This window comes from Palaemon carinicauda, chromosome 5 (genome assembly GCF_036898095.1).
Source record: "Palaemon carinicauda isolate YSFRI2023 chromosome 5, ASM3689809v2, whole genome shotgun sequence".
NCBI classification, from domain to species: Eukaryota; Metazoa; Arthropoda; class Malacostraca; order Decapoda; family Palaemonidae; genus Palaemon; species Palaemon carinicauda.
Genome location: NC_090729.1, coordinates 158,640,730 through 158,650,729, shown reverse-complemented (window position 1 = coordinate 158,650,729; position 10,000 = coordinate 158,640,730).

Genomic DNA, 10,000 nt, shown 5'->3' with positions numbered 1-10,000 from the left:
AAGGAACCAGCTTCAAAGGAGGAGACAGAGCCGAAGGAGGTCATAGTGATGGACCATGCTAAGGCTCAAGCTCTACTTTCATACTCAATGAAAGAGAGGGGCTTCTCTAACTCAAAGGTAGCTGCATTGAATAGGAAGCTCCCTTCCTTTGTGTCCTCGCCTACTAGAGCCTTCCCCTTTTTACAGAAAAGGTTTCTGGCTGTTCTAAAAGCAATCGAGGCCGGCAAGTCTTGCCCCTCCCTGGAGGAGTGTAAACCCTTGTCGCTGGCCCTGCCTATGGACCACAAAGACTGGAAGAACGTCCATCTTACGTTCTCAGTGGGAAAGTTGGAGGCTGATATTGCCGGACATCAGTTCGGCAAGGACCCCCCTAAGCTATCTGACTTTCTTTTGCGAAGTGAGTTCGATACAAAAGAAAGACTGACTGCCTCAATGTCTCTTCAGACTACTCTCGAGACGATGGCAAGTGACCCCAAGGTCCATGAAATGTTCATGGTAGTGGCCAAGCCTCATCTGGCCACAGTGACGAAGGACCTTTATGGCTTCGTCAAGGCAAGGAGAGCTTGTAGGGAGTTCGTGTTTATCTCGGCTACGGTGAGGCACGAGCTAAAGAAACTAATCTCCTCCAACATTTGGGGAAAAGACCTTTTTCCCTACCGACTTGGTCAAAGAAGCTGTTGATAAAGCCGCCTTGGAGAATAGAAACCTTCTCCAGAAGTGGGGCCTGGCTATCAAAAGAAAGTCTTCCCCGGATGAGGGTTCTCAACCAAAGAAGAAGACTATGAGGACTAGGCTACCGTCTCGGCCAGCCAAGCCTCTTAGACAGCAACAGCAACTGCAATTGTCATTGCCCCCAGTGCCCCAGATCGTGGCACAAACCCCGACCACCTTTCAGTGGGTACCCCGGGCCGTGTCGACACAGTCCACGGCATTCACCCCAGCGTTCGAAGGGCAGTCTACTTCCTTTCGAGCAAAGCCTAGAGGAGCAGCCAGAGGCTCGTCTAGACGCCCCTCAAGGGGAAGGGGATTCAGGGGTGGTCATGGTCAGGAAGGCAAGACCTCAGGACGGCAGTCCAAGCGAGGTGATACCGGTAGGAGGGAGACTTCTGAAATTTCGGGATCGGTGGACCTTCGATCCCCGGGCCCACAGCCTACTCAAGAATGGACTGGGCGGGAGCTGGTACAGCACTCCACCCCCGTGCCTTCGGTTTTTCCAACACTCCACCCCCGTTATGGTGGAGTACGTTCAAGAACTGTTGGAGAAAAAGGGTGAAGCCCATCAATTTCTAAGGGAGGCTGTTTTGTGTTCCCAAGAAAGACTCGGAAAAGCTCAGAGTCATTCTGGACTTGTCGCCACTGAACAAGTTCATAGTGAATTGCAAATTCAAAATGCTAACACTGCAACACATAAGGACCTTACTGCCCAGGAGGGCATAATCCATCTCTATAGACTTGTCAGACGCCTACTGGCACATTCCAATTAGCCATCGACTCTCCCCCTACCTAGGGTTCAGGCTACATTGAAGACTATACGCCTTCGGAGCCATGCCATTCGGGCTAAACATAGCCCCAAGGATTTTTACGAAGCTTGCGAGCGTGGCTCTCAAACAATTTCGCCTAAAGGGAATTCAGGTAGTAGCCTACCTGGACGACTGGTTGGTGTGGGCAGCATCCGAGACAGAATGCTTGCAAGCTTCCAGTCAAGTGATCCAGTTCCTAGAGTACTAGGCTTCAAGATCAACAGAAAAAGTCTCGACTTTCTCCATCTCAAAAGTTCCAGTGGCTGAGAATTCACTGGGACCTTTTGTCACACCGTTTCTCCACCTCGGCGAAGAAAAGGAAGGAGATAGCGGGTTCTGTCAAGAGACTTCAAGATTCCGAAAGGATATCAAGACACGAGCAGGAGAGAGTACTGCGCTCTCTCCAGTTTGCTTCGGTGACAGACCCAGTGCTAAGAGCACAGCTAAAGGATGCAATCGGAGTTTGGAGAAGTTATGCATCAAACGCGTGAAGAGATCTGAGAAGACCAGCCGCTTCGGCTAAGTACTCTTCTCAGGCCTTGGTCCCAAGCCAGACATCTAAAGAAGTCAGGTTCTTCTTCAGCCACCTCCCCCGTCGGTGACGATTCACTCAGACGCCTCGAAGGAGGGATGGGGAGGTCACTCTCATCGGAAAAAAGTCCAGGGGACTTGGTCCAGGCTATTCAAGACCTTTCACATAAAACTTTCTAGAAGCTAGGGCAGTGCTCCTTACCTTAAAGAAAGTCTCCCTGCGTCATTCGATCCACATAAGGTGGTGATTGACAGCGAGGTAGTTGTGAGATACTTGAATCGACAAGGATCGAGGTCACCACCTCTCAACCAGGTGATGTTGGCCGTCTTCCGATTGGCGGAAAAGAAGAAGTGGTACCTGTCGGCAGTTCACCTTCAAGGAGTCCGCAATGTGACAGCGGACGCTCTATCCAGGTTCACACCGATAGAGTCGGAATGGTCCTTAGACGCAGGATCATTCTCCTTCATTCTGAATCAGTCCCAGAACTGCAGATAGACCTCTTTGCGACGAAAGACAACAAGAAGTTGCCCCTGTACGTGCCCCGTACGAGGACCCCTTAGCGGAAGCAGTGGACGCGATGTCCCTCGACTGGAACAGATGGTCCAAGATTTATCTGTTCCTTCCTCACAACCTTCTGTTGAGGGTCCTCAACAAACTGAGATCCTTCAAAGGGTAGCGGCAATAGTGGCCCACAAGTGGCCGAACAGCGTGTGGTTCCTCCTGGCATTACAACTGTAGCTGAAGTTTGTACCACTACCAGATCCAGTTCTGACCCAGCGAGCAAGAAGTCAACTGTCTGCGCTTCATTACAGAAAACCCGGACCCTGCAGCTCATGATTTTCTCTCCCTAGCGGTGAGAAAGCGTTTCGGGATTTCGAAAGCCAGTATAGACTTCCTTGAGGAATATAAGTGCAAATCTACTAGAAGGCAATATGAGTCATCTTGGAGAAAATGGGTGGCCTTTTGTCAAGGCGAAGATTCCGCAGGAGATCTTGACAGACTTCTGCTTATCTTTTTTCCCCACCTCCATGGTCAAGGGTTGGCAGCGAACACGATTTCAGCGTGTAAGTCTGCTTTGACAAGACCCATTCTATATGCCTTCCAGGTCGACCTAGGTAACGAGATCTTTAATAAAGTCCCAAAAGCCTGTGCTAGGCTCAGACCTTCAGCACCTCCAAAGCCCATTTCATGGTCTTTAGACAAGTTCTTCATTTCGCTTCTCTGTTGAGCAATGAAGAGTGTGCGTTAAAGGATTTAACACAAAAAGTTATTTTCCTATTTTGCACTCGCGTCCGGGGCCAGGGTTAGTGAGATTGTAGCCTCTCGAGAGAGGCAGGTCGTGTTCAGTTCCTGGATGGGGAAGAACTGAACCTGTTTCCGGATCCTACGTTTTTCGCCAAGAATGAGTTACCCACCAACAGGTGGGGTCCCTGGAGAATCTGCCCTCTGAAAGAAGATGCATCTCTATGTCCAGTAGAATGCCTAAAGGTCTATCTTCATAGAAATTCAGACTTCAAGGGTGGTCAACTATTCAGGGGAGAAACATCAGGCTCAAATTTATCTCTGAATCAACTCAGAGCGAAAAATCACATATTTTATTCGCAGAGCGGATCCTGACAATACACCCGCAGGTCACGATCCGAGGAAAGTTGCCTCATTCTTAAATTTCTTTAATTGTATGGATTTTGAACATCTCCGTTCATACACTGGCTGGAAGTCTTCCAGAGTGTTCTTTCGCCACTATGCGAAGCAAGTAGAGGAACTAAAAGAGATCTGTGGTAGCAGTGGGTCGCGGTGTTAACCCTACTGTTTAACTCTGCTCGGAACAGTGGTCTTAATTGGGACGATTAATTCCAGGGTGAGTGTGTAGTTACATACTGTACTAAAAACTAAGTGAGGGCACTGTGTTGCACATCCAGACTGTTCCATTTCCGAAGGTGAACCTAGCATAAGTGCAGACATGTGTGCCGAGCGTTTCTAACGCTAATGTCATTGATTTGTAATACAGGCTTTTATGACTTTGATACCTCGGTATCTTAAAAGTGGCATCTAATGTTTTTTCTTTCAGACAAACAAGCTCTGTTTACTATCATACTTATGCTTATAGTTTTGGGTTATCCTCTTCTTATATATATATATATATATATATATATATATATATATATATATATATAATTGTGGTTAACCTGTCTATTTATTGCCTGTCAATAATCTGGTTCTTGAGAACCTTGCGTCTCCTTCACCTGTGTCAATTTATTAGTATAATTGAGCATTCATTCTATGTACCTTATCTGGGATAATTCTAATAGAATTGTTCCTTTATGCAAGCTATGTTGCATTGGTTTTCCTCCTATGCAGATATAAAACCTTTGTCCAATACAAGTATTGTGCGGAAAACTGGTCGATATTTCATATTGACGCAGTGGTCCTTTACAAACTATGCTTTACTTAATATAGGGCGAGACCACTATATTAGCTTGCCTGGTATTCATACATAGATATATGTACTCTTCGAGACTTTTCCAGAGTCTAGTAGGACTCTTCCCTGTAGGGGGCAGGAAGCTCTAACATAGTTTATAGTTAGTTGAAAAGATGTATAACGGTAACATCTTAGGTCTCTAGGTCTAGTCGACCGGGAAAATATTACCTCCGGGGAGTACGGCACGTTCTGAAAATCCACAGATACAGTAATGCTCTGGTACACTTCCATCAGGACGACATGGCTTGAGCCCAAAAAACGGATTTTGAGCGAAGCGAAAAATCTATTTTTGGGTGAGATGGCCATGTCGTCCTGATGGACCCGCCCTTGCCTTTCTAAGAAAGGGCTGTAGGACCCCTCCCTACATACAGTATCTGTAGCACCTCGTGTACGCTACAAGGAATACAGATGGCGCCAGGATTGGCGCCAGGCACGCATACGAATCGGGGGATAGGGAAGCCTTGGGAGCGGCTCCCCTTTTTCTTTCCCGAATTCGTATCTCGTCAATCACCTCCTACGAGACGAAATCTCTGTCCAGGATGTAGATTGCCATGTGACGTGTCTAGAATACGTCCTCTGATATGTCGCGATATCCCTTTCACGAGGGATACTCGCTCCAGGAGTTAGAATTCTGGTACCTTAAGGTAAATTCTCTGGGAATATCGCCGTAGTTGTAATATACCCTAGGAAGCTACCCTATAGGAACTTCCATCAGGACGACATGGCCATCTCACCCAAAAATAGATTTTTCGCTTCGCTCAAAATCCGTTATATATATATATATATATATATATATATATATATATATATATATATATATGCTAAAGCAAATTACAGAAGAATGTAATAACATGATGTATTTATGAGTACGTATATAGTATATAAACGCTTTGATGGAAATTATATTGTTTGAGGCATGCTATAGGAGAAATAGACCTATTAAAAGGCATATTTGAACATAATGCATCGTGTAGCAGTCTTGATTATAAAAGTTTCATGTGAAGGTACATAAATTATAAATGACATATATATTGCATGTAGGATATTTGATGATTACAGTGCATCATGTACAATATATTCAGAAAAGAGATATATTACAAAGAGCTTTTTCAAAGCAGAATATATCATGAGGAAGTTACTTCCATTGTAATAAACCATTTATTTATCACGTAGAAAATGCCAACTCAAGCTGCAGTAAAGATCATTAGGCAGAGAATAAGAGAAAGGAAAATGTCATCTTTTTCTTGAAGCTCAATGATTGAATTGATGAAACGTTTTGTGATGAATGAGAGTAAGCATGAACAAATTAAACGATTTCAGAGGCTTTTTTTTTCAAATGTAAAAAAAAAAATAATCATGAAATTAAATTCCGAAGGATTTTTTCCAGTGTAACGAAAGATCGCCTTTTTCAATTTCAAGCGAGATTTCCTTTTCATTATTTCTGCAAATATATTCACTACTAAACTTGAACGTAAATCAGCTATATTAAGCTTATTTATGGGTCTGACCTGCCCACCATCAGCTCATCAAGTGGTAGATGGGTACTTCGTCCGAAGTAAGAGAAAGGGCATATGGCTAGCAACCTCACTTCTAAAAACCTTCTCCTAAGCCGGAAGACAGTTCCTTATCGGCACCAGCCTCCTTCTTAAGAGGAGTAGGTATAGATATGAGACACATGCATACTTATACACATACATTCTGTGTGGGGATCCCTTAATGTGGTGAAAGGAGTTGCACATCGCATGATCAACAAAGCTATACCAGTCAGGGTCACCCATACTAGGTTGGTTTACTGTTGGCGTTCAGACCAAAGTCTCTCAACATCCCCAATCTGTATTAGTTAGCGTGATGATAAAAAGTAGCCAAAATCTAGACACATAAAACTATCCCGTCTCGGACCCGAGTCCCAAACGGCAGTGGAACAATTTCCAAAGTTATAGGGCAGTGGAACAATTGATCCAGGTATCGGGCAGTTGCATTCCACTGGGTGGGGCTGCTAAGAATCTTTAGACTAGAGCAAGCCACTAATGGAAACTGAAACTTGTAACGTACAACGTCAGAGTCTTCTCTAGGGAATATCTTTCTGAATTACTAGAATAGCTGAAAGAAATGAATTGGGATATAACAGGATTGAGTGAAATTAGAAAAAATGTGGAATATTATATGGAACTAAAAGAGGGTCGTGTATTTTGATCCAGAGGACCTAAAAGGCACTAAGAAAATGGCGTAGGTTTTCTTATTAATAAAAATGTTGCAGGTAACAAAAGAATTTTGCAGTAATAGTCATAAAATTGTAGGATTAATTATTAAACTAAATAAGCAGTATAAAATGAAGATCATTCAAATGTATGCACCAACAAACATCCCATACAGACGAAGAAACGGAAACTTTTAATGAAGATCTGGAGATATCTCTAAATGAACATAAGGCTCCAGTTACATTTGTTTTAGGTGATTTCAGTGCTAAATTATGCCGAAAGAAGAGAGGAGAATTAAAGTGAGTAAATTTGAAGTAGGCATAAGGAATGACAGAGAAGACATGATAATAGAATCTGCTGAAATAAAGTCTTGAAATCATGAATACCTTTTTTTATAAAAAGGAATCGAGGACATGGACATGGTCAAGCCCAAACGGAGAAAGGAAAAGAGGAACAGATTTTATTCTCAATGAAAAAAAATTATTTAGATAAAGATATAACAATGCCGGTGTAAAGGATTCAAGTTACCCCCCGTTTCAAATTACCCCCCGGTAACTTGAAACCGGTTTCAGATTACCGGGGGGGTAGTTTGAAACCGGTTTCAAGTTACCCCCTCTGTTTTCAAGTTACCCCCTCATCAGAATGATAAATAATTCATGTGACATCGCAAATATGTATCATGCATTTATTGTTGGCTTCGCAGCAGTAGGAAAAGTAGTTTAATCTGGTATTTAAGACCAAAAATTGTGTATTAGTGAATTATATGACACGTTAAAAGTCACAGACTGTAATTCAAGGTTTTGTGATAAAGGCGAGGTAAAATTTTATTTCATTTCTGTTCGTGTGACTGTTGATATTTTCATATTTAAGACCTAAAGTGTCATATAATTCCCTAATTCACAATATTTGAAGTTACAGACTTTCATTTAAGGTTTAGTGATGACGGCGAGGTAAAACTTTATTTTATTTCAGTGTGCGCGTGATTGTCGAGATTTTATTTTTTTTCTTAATTTTTTCTATCTTCTATAGATTTTATTCATGTGCTTTAGGTGCATGAGCTTCGGGCGGCAATATGCCTGGAAAAATTGACACAAAAATCACTCAGAATATATGGTGTTGATTATTTTATTATTTATACAAATATATATATATATATATATATATATATATAAATATATATATACATATATATATATATATATATATATATATATATATATATATATATATATATATATATATATATATATATATATATATATATATATATATATATATATATATATATATATACACACGTCTTTTGAACAGGATAATAGTTAACAAAATCAATGAGTAGTTGGAGTTCGTTGACATTCATGACAATCAGGGCTGACTTGGGTCCTGTCCACGGACGGTTTCTGCAAGAGAACGTGAAGTCTGTTTATCGGTCTTGGTTCGCTTCTTGGGTGGAGCAAGCTGGGTCGTCGGTCTGGCGCTTTGATATCATCTGCGGTTCATTGTACCTCACCAAATTGGTACCGTTGACCTTTTTCTTCAGTTCGACGTTGTTGTTTGATAGCTTATATGTGTTCTTTCCACACACACCTGAGACGACGTATGGCCCAGTGCGCCGTTCCTGGAAACGGCCACCTTTCCTGTCAATTTTGCTATTTGTTATATTTAAGAGTTTCAATTTGTCACCACGTGGTTGCAAACAAAAAGAACGAAGGAAACAATTTAGGGAGAGTATCAAATTAAAGGATTATATTCTTAGACCGTTCAAATCCGGGTGAATGACTTATTAGTTGACCCTTTTCTCCTATTCTTGGCTCACCCATAGATTAAAGCGGCTAAGCCAGGTGTGCTTTGAAAATGACCCAAGAGAACTGGCAATGCCGCTATTGGGCTCCGAGTTTGCTCTTAAAATGGTTTGACCATACCCATAGTTGCAATATAACAATAGAACTCCTTGTGTCCATATATCTCTTAGTTTATTCATTTATTCTGTCACTGATAATGCATAGTAACTTCGTAGTATTTGGATGCTATGCACGTAAAAAATAAAAGCTCAAATATAAATTACCAACATGCATGTCGTCGTGCAGACAGAATTAACGTTGTGTAAGCTACTGTTAGCTCGATTCATTTTAAACCAGAGGACATTAAAGATGGTATGAAGTCTCGATTACTAGGTATTGCTGTTTTGTCATTTGATGAAATGAGTAATAAGAATGAATGGAGCTATGACAAAGGAGCAGAAGTGCTATATAAACCGCATAGAAATGTACAGGTGACTATTTGGCGAGGTCTTTTTTTTTCTTTATGATACATTTCAGGTAAAATTCTTAAACATTTTATGACACCGTTTTTCAATAATTTTCCATTTCGAGATCAACAACAGAGAAAAAAAAATCCATACACGAATCCATCACTTACTATTCTGGAAGATGGTTTACATAGGATTTGATTTAGCCCATGATAACACACAGCTGCCTGCCTTTAGGCTAAAATCAGTAACAAAAGTTGTGAGATTAACACAAGTTGTGTTCAATGTCATCCATAGAGGGCTATAAAGTGTAACGACTTTACCGTAGTCCAGGTGTTTTCGTATACAGACAACCAATGTAAGTACAGTAGAAGCAAACAGCATGTACTGTATCATGTTTTATTAAAACTGTTATAATTGCTTACAATCTTGCTTTATTAAAAGTGTCAATTATTTACAGATATCATGAATGATATAGTATTTACAACATACATACAAATACATATATATATATATATATATATATATATATATATATATATATATATATATATATATATATATATATGTATACATATATACTTATGATCAATATGTTGATTATACCTTATATAATATTTGCTTACAATATAATTATGAAATATTTCAAATAATGGAAAAAATAACCGTCAAAATCAAATTTCACCTCGTCTTCCTGTCTTGGTCAAATATGCGCCCATGGCTGATAATGGAATATCCGACATTTATTAGCTAAGATATAAACATAAGACGGATAAAGGCTGGATATTAATAAACGATACCAATAGGTGAAACAGTACATGTATATACATATTACCTAATGATTGTGTTGACCCTGATCAAAAGCAATTTATTGATATTCATAAATGATGAGATCCTGCGCAAAAACGAGGGGGGTAATTTGAAACCAGGGGGGTAGCATAAAACCGGTTTCAAATTACCCCCGGGGGTAGCTTGAAACCGGTATCAAGTTACCCCCCGGTAGTTTGAATCCGGTTTCAAATT